This window comes from Cervus elaphus, chromosome 8 (genome assembly GCF_910594005.1).
Source record: "Cervus elaphus chromosome 8, mCerEla1.1, whole genome shotgun sequence".
Taxonomy (NCBI): domain Eukaryota; kingdom Metazoa; phylum Chordata; class Mammalia; order Artiodactyla; family Cervidae; genus Cervus; species Cervus elaphus.
Window position 1 is genome coordinate 37,983,814 of NC_057822.1, and position 17,737 is coordinate 38,001,550.

At 41.3% G+C, this 17,737-nt stretch overlaps 1 protein-coding gene across 1 annotated transcript in view; it reads left to right on the top strand.

Moving 5' to 3' along the window:
* Positions 1-1,993: 1,993 nt before the first annotated feature.
* The window catches only part of PLEKHM3 (pleckstrin homology domain containing M3), a 203,804-nt gene continuing 188,060 nt past the window's right edge, over positions 1,994-17,737 (top strand). Inside the window, exon 1 of the mRNA XM_043910230.1 lies at positions 1,994-2,142. The gene's annotated coding sequence lies outside the window, so the exon portion shown is untranslated. The remainder of the gene's footprint in view (positions 2,143-17,737) is intronic.

Consider the following 17,737-nt stretch of genomic DNA (forward strand, 5'->3'; position numbering starts at 1 on the left):
TAACAAGCATCTAAGAGCCTGACACTCAAAATGTGGCGTCACCTGAGAGTTCACTAGAGGTGCAAAGGCCCCACCACAGACCTCTTGCATTTTAACAGGATCCCCACACATTAAAGTTTGAGAAACAATGTTCTAGAAGAGTCTGTTTCATGTTGAAGTTTGAGAATCAATGGCCTGGGAAGACTAATGAGTATATAGATGAATGCATTTATAGAAGAACATGTGAGTTCCTCAGGGCACGCTTAAAAGGATCAGGTTCCTCAGTTAAAGACTTCCAGGAGAGGTGTGATGACACTTGCTTCTTAAAGAGCAAGGAGAAGTTGGCCAGGCTAAAGGGATGGGGGCAGAGGTGACAACTCTCATCAAAGGGAACCAAGTATCAAAAGTCCTGAGGCAAAAGAGAATACTGCATGTTTAGGGAACAACAAGTATCTCGAATTGCAGTGTAAGTTTCCTGACAAACTTATTTAAACTCTAAACATCAACCAAAAGATATATATATATATATACATATATATATATATATATATATATATATGTGTGTGTGTGTGTGTGTGTTTAATTCAGTGGGGAAAGATTTTTATTCATCTTCCAGAGAGTGGGGGAATCATATTTTTCAAATCTTATCTTGCTACTTTCTCTGGACTCGTTTGACAAATTTTTGTGTGTGTGTGTCCATTTTTTTGTTCATTCATTCAAACCTATATACCTTGCCACTGTGAAAGTCAAAGTGTTAATTGCTCAGTCGGGTCCAACTCTTTGTGACCCCGTGGACTGTAGCCTGCCAGGCTCCTCTGTCCATGGAATTCTCCAGGCAAGAATCCCGGAGTGGGTTGCCATTTTCTTCTTCAGGATATCTTCCCAACCCAGGGATCGAACCTGGGTCTCCTACATTGCAGGCAGATTCTTTACATTCTGAGCCACCAGGGAAGCCCCTGATCAGCAGGCACAGAAGCCACTGAGCTTTGTACCTGTAAAGTCGTGGTGAGTGAAACTGAAATAGTTCCTGCCCTTGGGGAGTTTGGGCTTCCCTTGCGGTTCAGGTGGTAAAGAATCCGCCTGCAATGTGGGAGACCTGGGCTCGATCCCTGGGTTGGGAAGATCCCCTGGAGAAGGGAAAGGCTACCCACTCCAGTATTCTGGCCTGGAGAATTCCATGAACTGTATATCCATTGGGTTGCAAAGAGTTGGACACGACTGAGCAACTTTCACTCACTCAGTCACTCACTCAGGGAGTTTACAGGTGAGGCTGGAGTGGGGGTAGAAATGCCAACAAAACAGGTAAGTTTAAAAAAAAGTAATTATAAATTGAGAAAATGGCTAAGTGTGCTATGATGGAGAATAAAGCAAGAAACTTCAAGGACAGTTTTCCAGCCAGACCAGCCTATCCTCTTGTAAACTGGCCAAGGTCACTGGGGGTGGGTTGGGGAGAACTCAGGTCTCCTGCCAGTGTGCATGTACACACACACACACGCACACACACACACACACACACGCCCTTTCTGTTTTGATGTGAATCTGAATGGGAGTTGAAGACCTCTCAAAACCATCCTCTTTCAACCTGCAGGCTACAACATGAAAGGGCAATGAAAATTGACTTTTATTGCAGCTCCAAACTGCAAATGCAAAGCAACCTCTAGGTTCTCATAGTCCTATTTTCAGAAATAAGTTCTTTCTCAAATTCTCTTAGCCAAGGGAGCTGCTAAAAACTAGTTCCAGGTTTGTTCCAAGTAAAAATTTCGAATTGTAAACATCCATTTGGGCGTTGAGAAGAGCAGAGAGGAGGCTCTGAGGCACATAGCACTGTTTTCAAGACGTGTGTGATGAAGACTGTGAGAAAACAGAGAGGTAAGAAGGCCAGGAGGGTGAGGTTGGGCCTTGCCGGGCGCTGGGTCCCTAGGGCAAGGAAGACGAGTCCTTGCGGCCTGGAACCTTGTGTGTCGGAGTCTCGCTTCCCTGGCTGCTGGAAGGAAGCATTTAAGTGTGGGACCGCAAGAAGCGCTTGTAAACAGAGAGCCGGCCGGAGTGGTCGCTGGCCAAATGGGCTGTCACCGTCAGGAGGGCGGGCTGCCGAAACCTAGCCCCAGCCTGGAGTAGGTTGCAGGCCCTGCAGGTGAAAGGAGAAAAGCAGTCGGTGGCCAGGTGAGCATCTACCTGCTTCTTTGCCGCCTGGCTGGCCACTGGGGGAAGGGTGTGGGGATGACAGCATTGTAAATATCCGAGAAGCTCCCTAGGGTACGGTGATTTTGCTATTTCTTCCATCCTCTGGTTTTTATTTCATCCTGAAAATTGCACAATAATGCAGTGGATAGTAGGTGAGAGGAGATTATATGATGCATTGTCTATTTAGTTTTATGAATCAGGTATATAAGTAGAAAGCAGTTGAAATAGCTGATCCTGTTCTGTGCGGGTTTTTTTAGTCCTCCCCTCCACCCCTCACCACCCCTCCTGGGTCCTAGAAACGAGGCCTCAGCAGAGCTTTTAATTCGCATCTAACTAGGGCTCTCAGATTACAACGATTGTTCCTTCTGTTGACCTTGCTCGTTTTTAATATATAGTAAATGCCACTGTGTGACTGATGACAAGCATGATTTGGTCTTCTATAAAAGGATTACTAAGCTAAAAGATTGAGATCCGGAAATTTTAGACCCACTCCTCAAATAAATTAAGTTACTACTGAGATATACAAATGAATGACAAATAAAGACTGATCTAGATTTATAGCTTGCAAAGCAAAACAGATTAGAATCTACCAGGTTAAACCGAGATTGAGTATTGCTGTTGTAAACTTATTTGGAAGTTTTCTTCTTGGAAAAGAGAAATATCTAGGCTTTTTTCCTGTGATATATTAATTTCAGTTGTCATAGTCAATTGCAGTTTATTCATTTATAAGATACTTTGGCACACCTTAAGATACAAAGCAATTTTTGTTTCATTAGCTTAAAAAAAAATGCCTTAACCAAAACTGGGCTGAAAAATAAGTAGGCATTAGTCTTTCTGGGTCATATAGTCTAACTTTTAGTTACTAGAAGAATATTAGAGTGATTGCACATAAAAGAGTGTTTTAAAGTCATGCACATCAAGGAAATAATATTAATGAATGAAGAGTTTGCCTTTACAGTGAGTATTTTCACCATGTAATGGTTCATAGCAAGAACTATAAAGCCATTCTGGGTTTGAATTCCTGCTTGGTCACTTCCTATTGTGTAACCTTGAGTAGTTTATTTGTTGTGTTTCTTAATCTTTGGTATGGGAATGAGAGTACTGATCTCATAGGGTTATTATGAGGATTAAATGAGTTAATATTTTTAAAGTTCTTAGAACAGCACATGTAGAAATTGCAATATACATGTTTGTTAATAAATACATAAAGATATAGCAATGTTAAAAGTAAATGGTGATTGCCAGGAGCTGGGGGAGGGTTGAAATGGACAGTTGTTAAATGGGTATAGTTTCAGTTTTGCAAAATGAAGAGTTCTAGAGATTAGTTGCACAACAAGGTAGATGTATTTAACAGTAAGGAACTGTACCCTTAAAAATAGGATAGTAACTTTCATATTGTAACTTTTCCCACAATTAAATCTTTTAAAAACAGCAGTGTTAGCAAAGTTATATACAGTCATCCCTCGATACACAAGGGGACTCAGTTTCAAGACCTCTCAGATACCAAAATTCAAGAATCCTCAAGACCTTTATATAAAATGATGTAGTGCCTTGCACTTAACCTATACACATCCTCTGGTGTAATTTAAATCATTTTTAGATTACTTATGAAAGTGTTAGTCGCTCAGTTGTGTCTTACTCTGTGATCTCCTGGACTGTAGCCTGCCAGACTCCTCGGTACTATAAGATTACTCGTAGTACCTAATATAATGTATATTCTATGTAAATAGCTGTGATTTCAATGAAAATACTGTGTAAATAGTTGCCTTTTTTTAAAGTTGCTAAGTCATATATTACTCTTTGCTACCCCATAGGCTGTAACCCACCAGGCTCCTCTGTCCAAGGGATTTCTCAGGCAAGAATACTGGAGTGGGTTGCCATTTCCTCCTCCAGGGGCTCTTCCTAACCCAGGGATCGAACCTGCATCTCCTGTATTAGCTGGCAGATTCTTTACCACTGAGCCGTTAGGGAATCTGCAGATAGTTGCCTGGTGCCCATCAAATTCAAGTTTTGCTTCTGGAACTTTCTGGAGTTCTTTTCCCCCCAGATATGTTCAGTCTGTGATTGGTTGAATTTGCAGATGTGGAAGCCAAGGGTGCGGAGGACCCACTGTGTTCAGAATCTCTGTTAGCACTTAGCAGGCCCTGTCCACAGCTGTCTTTGCTATTGTGAAAATGCGCCTCTGGCAGTCATCAGTAAGATTCACTTATTTGGTAAAATCACGCGGTGAAGACATCATAAAGAGAACAAACAAATGATCAGAAGCAATACCTAAGACACTGTGACCCACACAGTTCTGAAAATGCCCCTCCCCCGGGATTGCATGCCCTAATCCCTAGAACCTGTTGCAGTGATGAAATGTCGCTTCCTTGATCATATTATGTTACATGGCACAGTTGAATATAAAATAGGGGAATGAGCTGGTGGGCCAAATCTATTCAAAGTGAAGTCAAGTCGCTCAGTCGTGTCTGATTCTTTGCGACCCTGTGGACTGTAGCCTACCAGGTTCCTCCGTCCATGGGACGGAGTTTGTGGGAATTTGTTACACCACAATAGAAGACTATAAAGACAGGAACAGACTATACATAGAAGAGAAAACTAAAGGGCTAATAGTCATATGAAAGTGATTCTCAAATAAAAACGAAAAAAAGAAAAAAAAATGCTTTCTCTTTCCATTAATCAAATAAATGAAATTGAAACAACAGCCCGGAACTGTGTTTCCAGCTCTCAAATTTACATAGGTTTTTAAAAATTCTAGCTCTTCACTTCATTTAGCGTGCAGTAGAGCAGACACTCTCAGATGCTGTGAGAGGTACACAGATGTTAAACCTTTCTGAAAAACTTGTAGGCTGAATGTCAAAAATCTCACTAATGTGTCTGCTCCTCAGTCCAGTAGTTCCAGTTCTAGCAGTCTGTCCAAGGGAACTTATAAGAAATATTTTAAAAGTCGACATTCACAAGTGCTTAATATAGCTTTGGTTAGAAAAGTCAGGTACTGACAATAGTCTCAATGCCCAACAGGAGGGGAGCAGTTTGAATTAACTATGGTATTATCAAAAGATTATGGTGTTATACAGACTTCTAAAAGGATGTTTCTGAAGGGTTTTAACAGTATGGAAAGGTCTTTACCAATTTTTGGTAAATAGGAGGAGATCGGTTAGAGAAATATATGTGTATAAATGAAAAGTGTTAGTCGCTCAACTGTGTCCAACTCTTTGTGACCCTGTGGACTGAAGCCTTCCAGGCTCCTCTGTCCATGGGATTTTCCAGGCAAGAATACTGGAGTGGGTAGCCATTCCCTTCTCTAGGGATTCTTCCCGACCCAGGGATCTAACTCTGAGTCTCCCACATTGCAGGCAAATTCTTTACCATTTGAACCACCAGGGAAGACCATAATAACTCTCAACTATGTTTAAAAAAGCAGAAAATCTACCTACATAAGGAAAGTGGCTGAAAGGGCCAAAATGGAGGAACACTTTTTTTTTCCCATTGGAGGATGACTAGGCATAGTTTATTTCCCCTTGAACATTTTACTGTATTTTCAAAACATTTAACAATAAGTATATAGTAGTTGTTTAGAACCATAATAGTTAACAAATATTATTTTAAATGCTGTTAAAAACTCTATGCTATGGGGAATACCATGAATCTAAGACATTGTCCAGTCAAATAATGGAGAAAATAAAAATTCATAAATAACTAAAATATGTGTGAGAAAGCGATGTTTTAAAGAAAGACAATGAGATAGGAAATGATAAATATGGTTGAGAAGATTGAAAACAAAGTAGGATAACTTACTTGTCAATACAGATAATCAGTGTAAGCTTTATGGTAGAAGGATGGATGAGTAGCATACTGAAATAAAAGAATAAAGAAGCTGGTAGTTGAATTTCATTAAGTCTTTGTTTTCTCATTGATTGATGGATTTTAGGCTTTGGGCCATAGACTCAGGTTAATTATACAAGTGGAAATCAAAGAACTATGATGGATATATAGCCATTAGCGAAAAAAAAAAAAAAAACTACCTTGCATGTTATTATTAGAAAAACCAAACTAGGCTGGTAACATCTGCATTAAAAACCATACAAAGCTAATACTTACTGAATATTTATCAAGTACTTAACATACTCTATTCCAGTTTAATCTTGTGTGCAGCTTTCCTATGATACTTGAAGTCAAGTCATACATTTACATATTTAAGAAGCAGGCAGGTTGCAGGGTGCTATTTTAATTACTGGTTTCAGAAAACCTTATTTTAATAGAAACCTGAAAAGGTTAGACCATTTGGGTAGAATGTTTAGGATTCTCTGTCTATTGACACTTTTCTGGAGCCCCAGACCACGGCTGCTCCTCTTCCTTTTTCTACTACCTTCCTTTGATATTTTGATATGCCCTCTCTTCCATATCTGTAGGAAAGTACTGAAAGTGTCTCTTGCCCCACTGGCTGTTAGCCAAATGCTGATTTTCTTCATGGGGCGTGTTTACCCTTTAAAAGAAACCATGTGGAGGAATATCTAACAAGGAATTGCTATTTTTCTTTTTCCTTTTTCTTTTAGAGTGGATTTAGTATTTGTTTCTTAAGTAGCTGAACTGTATTCTAGCTTGGAGTTTCTGGTGCAAGCTAAATAATTCAGAGAACTGGTTACTGAGTGTGGTAAGAATAACCACCAGCAGTGAATTCCATGCCTATGTTTGCTCTGCTTCATTGGCTACTGTAGGTATTAGCAGACAGCAATAAAAAGCCCACATCATTCACCTTCATATTGACAATAGGGTAAGAAGTTTATTTGGTCCATGAGTGTAGTTAATGTTAGTGGCAACATGAGTTATGAGCAAAAAACCAAAGTCAAAATATAGAGGCCATTGTATTGAGATGTCAGGCATGCTATTTTTCACTAACATTTTGTTTGTTTTTCATACACTCATTAACTGTCAATTTGAGTTTTGTGTTTTAAATTTGATTCCCTGATTATACGTCACATTTATGAGTATGGAAGAGATTATTCACCTAGTTACCATGATTAGTGTAACCAATTTATAATTCAGTGCAAACTGAAGCTGCCTTGGTCTGTATTATCCAGTTTACCTGTGGACATTTATCTAACTGCAAAATTGCTAAATATCCCTTTCACCCCGTAGTCTACAGATGTGATTATAGATTTTCATAGAACAAGGAACATGTATTATAGGTTAGAAAACATTGGAAATGTAACCAACCCAGCAGTTTTTATGCTCCAGGAAATTAGCTAAATGATCTTTTCTCATAAACTTTTCCAGAGCAACTTCTCTTCCACCCTCAGGGATTCACTGGTTTGTTAATTAGACAAGTAAGGATTGAGCACTTGTTTATGCCATGACACATACCTCTTATACTTGGAGTCAGAGATACAATCTTGAAGGAAACAGGCACAATCTTGCCTTCGTGAAGGTTGCCGTCTAGTAGGGGAGACAGACAAGTAAACAGGCTATTTTTACAGAGTGAAAAGCATTGTAATTGAGGAAATGTGTGTGCTGTGGGACCTCACAAAAGGGATGTCCAGAATGGACTTGGGAGGTCAGGGAAGAAGTGGTACCTCAGCAAAGACCTGAAGGCTGAATGAGAACTAGCCAAGTCGTGGGCCTGTGTGGGGGGTACGGGATAAGAGACGATGGAGATTTAAGAGGTAACCCTAGGAAAGTAAGTCGACTGGAGCTCTTATAGGCAGTGTTAAGGAATATTAAGATTTATCCAGAAAATAACAGAGTTTTATCACTATTTTTAGAAACCCCTTTCTGACTGCAGTGTAGTGAATGGATTAGTGGAAGGAAAAAATAAAGGACGGAAACTGGCTGGTGTCTGAACTAAGGTTGTAAAGAAGGAGAGAAACGGATAAATTTGGCAGATCTCAGAGAAGTAGAATGAATGTGATTTGCTGTTCAGAGTGATTTGTGGGGGAGGGAGCCAGTATGGTCAAGGATGATGATATCCTTCGCTCTATGGAGAATGCCAAGAGGAGGGGCAGGCTGAGGGTTAGGTGAGGAGTTCGGTGTTAGGGGAAGTCTGAAAGGCAGTGGCATGTGTGAGTCAAGAGCTCAGGAGAGCAATACTTCTCATCTCCACATGGACTTCTACTGAAAGCCACAGGGATGGAGAAGATCACCCAGTGGAAGAGGAACTAAATAAGAGGGTTATGAGGAAAATAGGGGAGCACCTACATTATAATATGGGCATTTTGTTGTTCAGTCACTCACTCATGTCCGACTCTTTGAGACTCCTTGGACTTCAACACACTAGGCTCTCCTGTCCCTCACTATCTGCCAGAGTTTGCTCAGATTCATGTCCATTGAGTTGGTGAGGCTGTCTGCTCCCTCCTGTTCCTTTTGCCTTTGATCTTTAACAGCATCGGGGTCTTTTCAAATGAGTTGGCTTTTCGCATCAGGTGGCCAAAGTATTGTAGCTTCAGCTTCAGCATCAGTCCTTCTAATGAATATTCAGGGTTGATTTCCTTTTGGGATGGACTGGTTTGATCTCCTTGCTGTCCAAGGGACTCTCAAGAGTCTTCTCCAACACCACAGTTCAAAAACATCAATTCTTTGGTGCTCAGCCTTCTCTAGGGTCCAGCTCTACATCCATACACGACTACTGGAAAAACCATAGCTTTGACTGTACAGACCTTTGTCAGCAACGTGATAAGGGCATAGGAAAGAGAGCTCATACAAGGGACTGAAAGGCGCATACAGGGATAAAGGAGAAGTGCTGGAAGAGACTGTGGTCATGCATTCATGAGAGCAATGTAAAGAGTGAGTGTTCAATAGTTCAGTACTACTGAGAGGTCAGGCAGTTGTGGAGTGAAAAGTCTCCCGGGTTTGGCAATAAGAAGGTTGTTGTTGACCTCTGCCTGTGCATTTTCATCTGAGGCAAAATCAGAGTGCTTCCACATGGTGAGAAGTAGAGTCAGCAAATATTAAAAAAACAAACAAATTTCTTTAAGAAACTTGGAAGAGGAGAAGGGACAAAGGGTCCGAGATGTACAGGAGCCTGGGGGACAAGGGAAGATGTTACTTCTTCATTATTTCTTCTTTGAGAAGTAATATTCCTTTTGAATCACCCTGAATCTTGTCCTAGTGAATCCTTCCGCTCTAAGACCACCAGAAAGTGCAGAAACTAATGGTGCCTGAATAGTGCAGGAGGAACCCTTGAGTAAATTAAAACACCTTATCTCAGAGCTTCCAAAACCGATCGCTGTCACCACTCTCTCCACTAGTTTGTTGGTTTGTAATGGAAGGAGATCAAAGAGACTATGGTGACCTTTTCCCTGATACCATCCAGACGACACCTGTCAGTCTTCTGTACCCTGCTTTTGAGTTCTTAAAGCACTTACATTATGTCATTTGATTTACACTCCAAAACAATCTTTGGAGGAGGTAGGAAAGGAATCCTTATTTGACCTACATTGAAAGAACTAGAATTCAGGTTCAAATGACTTGAGAAGTAGTAGTGGTGCATGGACGCTTCAAACTCAGGTCTTCTAATTCCAGACCTTGTGGTCCAAAAGTAATTCAATTCAATTCAGTTCAGTTCAGTCGCTCAGTCATGTCTGACTCTCTGCGACCCCATGAATTGCAGCACACCAGGCCTCCCTGTCCATCACCAGCTCCCGGAGTCTACTCAAACTCATGCCCATCAAGTCGGTGATGCCATCCAGCCATCTCATCCTCTGTCGTCCCCTTCTCCTCCTGCCCCCAATCCCTCCCAGCATCAGGGTCTTTTCCAATGAGTCAACTCTTCGCATGAGGTGGCCAAAATACTGGAGTTTCAGCTTCAGCATCAGTCCTTCCAATGAACACCCAGGACTGATCTCCTTTCGGATGGACTGGTTGGATCTCCTTGCAGTCCAAGGGACTCTCAAGAGTCTTTTCCAACACCATTACCCTTCACTAAAAGGTCAGATATAGTATCTATATTTTCACTGTAGTGGGGTCATATGAAACCTGGGCATGTCGTCTTAAGAAACAAGACTGAAAGTTGTGGGTCAACTTTGTTATTTTGTTTGAATCCCATATATACTGGTATTTGTCCCTCTGTCTACCTGTTGCCCCCACCAAAAAGTTTATTTTTAGTTTATTTGGATGTACCTTAATAGCTGAAGCATGTTTGAATTACCTATAGTCACATCTAACTTGAAAATATTCCTTTCAATTCTTTTGACAGAAACACTTATTTGCAGGGTTAGTTTTTTTTTTTTTTTTTAAGCAAACATTTTTACAAGTGTTTCTATTTATTGGCTAAATGAAAAATGATGTCTTTGGTAAACATTAGTGAAAGGTTAGGGCAATTAGGACTATGTAAACATTTTTGAAAGCACTTGTTTGGCCAAAATGGAATCACAGTTATTATACCCTTGCTGACATTCCAAGCAGTATGTCCAAGGTCACTTCAGAGAATTGAGGTTAGCTAGTTAGAACAGCCTTTTATTCTGTTTGTTCAGGCACCTCTCATCCACCATTCCCTTAGAGAATTTACAGTGACACAGAAATAGTAAAGAGGTGATTTTTTTTTTTTTTGTAAATTAAGTATATTTAGCAATTAACTTTCTGAGTTGGGGGATTCACAAATAGAAAGATTTAAAAATAATTATTAAAGTTCTTGCTGTTTGAAATTAACACTCAAAGTACCTTATGTGTAAAATTCTAGCTGTGTTATCTCAAGGTAATTAGTTTGCTGTTGTCCTACTGGCTAGTATGTGCATTTTAGAGGCTTGTTTCCACTCACTTACTGGCCATATTAGCTTGGACTAGGTATTACTGCATTTCTTTAAATCTCAAGTCCCTTATCTGTAAAGTGGTAATAATAATAACAGCAGCAGCTCTCTGATAGGGTTGCTGGGAGGATTTAACAGCATAATGAAGATACAAGGCTTCACATAATCACTGTAGTAAGTGCTCAATAGCACTTTTTTCCAGTAGTCATGTGTGGATGTGAGAGTTGAACTTTAAAGAAAGCTGAGCACTGAAGAATTGATGCTTTTGAACTGTGGTATTGGAGAAGACTCTTGAGAGTCCTTTGGACTGCAAGGAGATCCAACCAGTTCATCCTAAAGAAAATCAGTCCTGAGTATTTGTTGGAAGGACTGATGCTGAAGCTGAAGCTTCAGTACTTTGGCCACCTAATGAGAAGAACTGACTCATTGGAAAAGCCCCTGATTCTGGGAAAGACTGAAGGCAGGAGAAGGGGATGGCAGAGGATGAGATGGTTGGATGGCATCACCGACTCCATGGACAGGAGTTTGAGTAAGCTTCAGGAGTTGGTGATGGACAGGGAGGCCTGATGTGCTGCAGTTCATGGGGTCACAGAGAGTCCTACACAACTGAGCAACTGAACTGAACTGAAATGCTCAGTAAATGTTACAATGACTTAAACCTTGGTCTTGGCATAGGAGCTGTAAGAACTCTATGTAGTTTTTTAAACTTTTCATTAAGTACACCTTCCACATTTAACGTATGTCCGTCTACACTGAAGGAGTCCTCTGCAGGGCATTTTTGAAGACTTTAGTAGTAGTCATTTCTCATGCTGGGGAACTATTTGAATCCCAACTACCATAAGCTTATCATCCTAATGTCAGATCAAAACAGTCAGAGAAATAGGCCAATCAGAGCTCCAGAATTCAACTTCAGAGGGTTTTTGTATTGCAGACTTGTTTCATAAAAGTCCATTTTATACTAATGATAATAGTCTGTGCATGTGTGCATGCTCAGTCATATCCGCCTCTTTGTGACCCCATGGACTGTAGCCCGCCAGGTTCCTCTGTCCATGGGATTCTCCAAGCAAGAATACTGGAGCGGGTTGCCATGCTCTCCTCCAGGGGATCTTCCCAACTCAGGGATCAAACCCAGGTCTCTTGTGTCGGCAGGTGAATTCTTTACTACTGAGCCACCTGGGAAGCCCATGGTCCATAATAAAAGACATTTAAACCAAGATTTAGAGATGAAAATGTAGTTTTTAGTGTTATTCCTTTTCATATTTTGTAAACTTTTCCTTTGTCTATATGATGGACAGAGAATTTTTTGGCCTATGTGTTGTACGTAGTAAAATAGCAAAGACTTGTTTTCTTATTTTTACCTTGCCTTGTCCTTATCTTTGACGGTCAAAGACAATGTTTTGTCTGCTTTTGGCAGCCTCATTTGTTTTCTGAGAGAATTGGTAAGAGGCTGCTTGGTAGCCAACCAAGGTCATTGTCAATAATTGAGTCCAAAAGGGAGGGAGAAGTTGTGGAAGCAGTCCATCATCACTGGGTACCTCCATCCTTTCAAATAAGAAGTGAGTCACCTGCTTAGACCTTATCGTGGGTCTGGTACTCTCTGGGTGCCATTTAACAAAGATCTGGGCTCATATTTAAGCAGGTTCAAGTGTACCGAGGAAAGGAAAAAAATCAGATAATTACTTCTCATGTACATTTACCCTAAATGCCTGGAGGAACCAGTTTTGTGAATACGTGCTCACACATAAGCTGGTTGTTGCTTTGAAGGTTAAACTGGTGAGTATTCTCCCTTCTGCTAATCAGCTATAGTGACCTGGGGAATTAAGTCAACAGGAAGCGAAGCACGGGTTCATTTCTCATGACATCTCAGCCACCCAGCAGCGGCTTCTCTTGGCCAGGGATGTTCCCATGGGTCGTATAGACTTGCGCAGCTTGTGAGGAAGCACTCTGCATGCATGCCTCCCACTTGTGCAGTGGTGAGTTCACGTTGAGCGCATCCTTTGGTGGGACCTTTCAAGATATTCCTGTAAGTTGACAGCTTCATGCCAGAAGCAGCATCATTTCTAGAGCAGGTCTGATTAGTTTTGTTTGTACATTTGTTTCCTTTGTCTTTGGTTTCCTTCAGCTTAAGTCATCTCTGTATACATGTTATTATGTGATTTAATTGTGTTTTGTCACTTAAGACCTTTTATTGTCCCTTGATTTGTGATGATTCTTATTTATGTTCTTGTAACACCTTTTGTATACTTCTGTTAGAGTGCTTTTTATACTTGGTTTTGTTGTGTTTCCCCACAAGCTCTTTTATTTATTTATTTATTTTTCATTTATTTTTATTAGTTGGAGGCTAATTACTTTACAATATTGTAGTGGTTTTTGCCATACATTTACATGAATCAGCCATGGATTTACATGTGTTCTCTATCCTGATCCCCCCTTCCACCTCCCTCCCCATCCCATCCCTCTGGGTCTTCCCAGTGCACCAGCCCCGAGCACTTGTCTCATGCATCCAACCTGGGCTGGTGATCTGTTTCACCCTTGATAGTATACTTGTTTCAGTGCTGTTTTCTCAGTACATCCCACCCTCACCTTCTCCCACAGAGTCCCAAAGTCTGTTCTATACATCTGTGTCTCTTTTTCTGTTTTGCATATAGAGTTACCGTTACCATCTTTTTAAATTCCATATATATGCATTAGTATACTGTGTTGGTCTTTATCTTTCTGGCTTACTTCACTCTGTATAATGGGCTCCAGTTTCATCCATCTCATTAGAACTGATTCAAATGAATTCTTTTTAACGGCTGAGTAATATTCCATGGTGTGTCTGTACCACAGCTTCCCCACAAGCTCTTTGAGGGCAGAAGCTGTGTTTTGTGACCGTAGCATCTCTAACATAGTGTTTGGATACTTGGTCCATCCTCTGTGAGTACTTGTTGAGTTTAAGTGTTTGTGTATTTAGGAATCTGCTAGCTTCTAACAGGAACAGTAGTTGCTTTAGATTTTACAAAGATTTCACGTATGTTCTCTGCGTTTGTGTCTAATGGAGAGATGCTTTGAGGGATACAGGCACTGGCAGGTTTCCACTTTGCAGATAAGAAGGGCCAAGAAGTCGTGAGTCAGCCTGACTTACTGGAGGTCATTCAGCTTAGAAGGCAGTGCTGAGCCAGCAGCCCTGTCCTGGTGTCAGAAATGTGTGTTTTTCCTGTTGCTACACCTCCGTCCCAGCAAACAAACTCAAAACTGGGTGGCTCATGGATTGAATTCAACTTACGTAGTCCTTGTTTATGGTCCTTCTAGCATCAGGGTCCCTGAGTGATTTAAGGTGATTTAAAAGGTAATTGAGCTTGTACTCAGTAATTAGACAGGAATTGCAGGAACTTCTTTTTCTTTTCCATGGGGCCTTCGACTAACAATAGGTGAGTCATTCTGGTCTCTTTCGTCATCTCTAAAAATGATCCTGCTTCTCTACTTACCTCTCTTTGTTGAGATTACTACAAAATTTTATCCAGAAGCTTATCAAGTGCTTTATAAACCACGCACTAAACCACGCACCTGAAGACAGTTACTCTCAATAAAGTCAAATAGTTGTATGAGCTGATGACATCTTTACATCTAAAGAGGCTAATCTAGAAAGCTCCTTCCCCAGCTTTTAGGGTGCCTCGCGTAGCTGGGTCTCAGTGTCTCTCTGGAGTGGCCATCACCTTCGTTGTGCAGGTTTCAGGCTAGCTGGTTTAGCTGGGCTGGCACCTCCACACTGTAGCTGGCTGGTCAGTTGCTAAGTCACGTTCGTCTCTCTGCGACCCCGTGGACTGCAGCGGCCCAGGCCCCTCTGTCATCCACTATCTCTTGGAGTTTGTTCAAAGTCATGTCCATTAAGTTGGTGATGCCATCCAACCATCTCATCCTCCTCGTACTAGTCAGTTATTCCTTGCTGCAGTTGGAGGCTGACTCTAGCGCATATGGTCTTTATGATGGAACTTGTCACTTTCTTCACCTCAGTCCCGGGATGAAGATAATTTGAGTGGTTCCTTTGTATGTTTTTAATCACTATTTCCTGCCATGGAGGTAAAGGGAAATGAAAAACAGTGAGTCTGCATTTTTAGACACTTAAGTAACTGAAGTTTGTGTCTGTTTTGTTGCTAAAACCAGGACATTTTGGTTTTATGTAAACGGGCTTCCAAATCAGAAGCCTTAGCTTTCTAATCCAGTGGTTGACATTGGGGCATAATAATGTTACTGCCTTCAAGACCAGACTAGTTGGAAATTTGAGATGCCATGCTTATATTTAGTTTGGTTTCTGGGAAAATACCTTGGGGCGTCACATGTCTCAATGACTTTTGCAAGTGACAAACAATAATCACAGAGATGGACTGAAAAATGCTTTAGGTTGATTGCCTGGGGGTATTTCAAAGGGAACATGTCCTTCCTGGTGTTAGAAAGAGCTTGAGCTCTAAGTCACTGGGAAATTTGACCAGCCGAACTATGGATTTGGAGTGGTTCTCAGAGTAATTCCTAAGTGTTGCATAGGTGCTTTTGTTTTCATAAAAGGTCTGAGTGAGGTCTTTGCTACCTGACCTTTGCCATGTTATTTTTAAACCCAGTTTCAATAGCTTGGAAGCTTTTTCTAACCAAGAAAAAAATGTAAAAGCTCAAGTCAGTGTTTTGGAAATCATGTCAGATTTTACTTAGATGAGCTTATGAATTCAAATATATTTTTGCCAGAAAACCAGAGTGCTGTTTATATGTATAGATGTCAGTACTTTGAAAACAGACTTCATGCAGTTGTTCATTCAGCCAGTATTTACTGAGCACCCACTGTGTACTGGGCTTCCGAGGTGGCTCAGTGGTAAAGAATCCGCCGGCCAAGCAGGAGATATGGGTTCAATCCCTGGGTCGGCAAGATCCCCTGGATTAGGAAATGGCAACCCACTCCAGTATTCTTGCCTGGAAAATCCCATGAGCAGAGGAGCGTGGCGGGCTACAGTACATGGGCTGCAAAGAGTCAGACACGACTGAGTGACTGAACACCCACACACATTGTGTATTAGCCATAATGTTAGGTCCAGTGAGGGTTGTAAACATGCGATGGGGTAGAATTGCCCTTCTCAAGTTGCTGTATGTCCCGTAGGGTAGGCGTGTGACTTGCAGGAAAGTTACTTGGTATCTTTGCCCCTCAGATTCCTCATCTGTAAAAATGGGAATAATGGTACCACTTTAAACATGGTGAAGCTTACAGATACAAAGTACTAAGCAATGTACTTGGCACAAAATATGCTTTTGATAGTTTATCATCATCCTCATTTCAGAAAGAACAGGCACTGTGCAATGTATGCTGTGGGCGTGGCAGCAAAGGCGTTCTGTAGATGGTTGAAGAAAGAGTAGACTGTTTTAGGATCAGGGATCAAAGAAAGCTTGTGAAAGAGGTGGCAACTGAGCTTAAAGAGTGGATGGAATTTCAGCAGGTAGAGATGGGAGATGGTTCCTCAGAGATAACTGTAAGCAAAATGTTAGAGAGTTGGGAAAGCCTAAAATTTGAGCAGTAGTATTCCAGTTTGGAGGAAAAGAATGTCTTACGAAAGCGAAGTGGAAAGTTGGAGAGCAAGCTAGTCCCAGACTGTGAAAGGCCTAGATCAGAGAGTCGTGCCGTCATCAGCGGGAGCTGTACTGAAGGGTTGTATTTGCTTCTGTCTCGCCAGTACCTTAGACTGCACACAGCCCCTAGTGAGCAGTCAGCAAATAATCATTGAGTGAACAACTGAGTTGGCTTGAGACAAGTTGAGCTTCATTTTGCCAGAAGGTAAGTCTGGTAGAAATGTCTTACAAAAAGTTGGGAACATGGGACCCAAGTCCTATGAAGACCGAAGGTGGAAGTTTGGGAGGTGTGAACATGGAGGTAATTATTGACGCCACAGTGTGGACAAGTTGACTCAAGCAGTACACGTGGCCATGGTCAGAGAAGAGAGTTGAGGTGAGGCCCTATTTGACGAGGAGACCAGTAAGGAAAGGCAGAAGATGGAACCAAGAAGGGAAGGGTAGAAGGAGGAGGAAAACAGAGACCTCGGTGCCTGTGAATCCCGAGGAGGAAAGGTTTGAGGAGGGGCTGGTTGACAGGCTCAGGGCAGGTCAGGGCTTTGCAGTGAGGGAGCTAGTGGTGGTGTAGTGAGGAGGTCCCTGGACTGGGTGGAAGAGAGTTCAGTCAAGTGGGGCCTGGTGCCAGGCTTATAGGTCTTGCTGGACACAGCACACTCGGGCACATTTTTTTCAAGGTTAGTTATTTATTGGTATTTGCTTTTTGAGCATATATCTAAACAGATCATATGCCCAAACTGTATATATTATCTGATTTCAATTAAATATTAGATTTAAAAAAAAAAAACATTGTTTTCTCTGAATTCTGAGGTCATGACTGATTTTCATTTCTTTTCCACATCTGTCAGTATTTTCCAGGGTTTTTATGAGTATTTATTACCTTCAGAACTGGGAAAAACACTATAAAATTATATTTTAAATGTTATATTCCTTATGTATTGTCCATCAATACACTTCTCATTTATTGAAACTTAGAAAAATGTAGCCATTTAATTCCATCTGTGTTTCTACCTGTCTTTCTCCCCTGAAAGACCTCTGAACTCTTCTTCTGAGGTCCACACCAGCACCATTTCCTTATCTGCTGCTCCTGGCTTGCCTGTGCTCCATCAACATGCTCACATTACATGCCTCTTGTAGCCTGATCGCCCGGAAACATCCTTACTGGGGTCAGATCCTTTTGTGGTGGAACTTTACATTATGTAACTTGTAGAAGATTTCCAGTCAGCTGTGGCCTTAACCAAAGTGAAGAT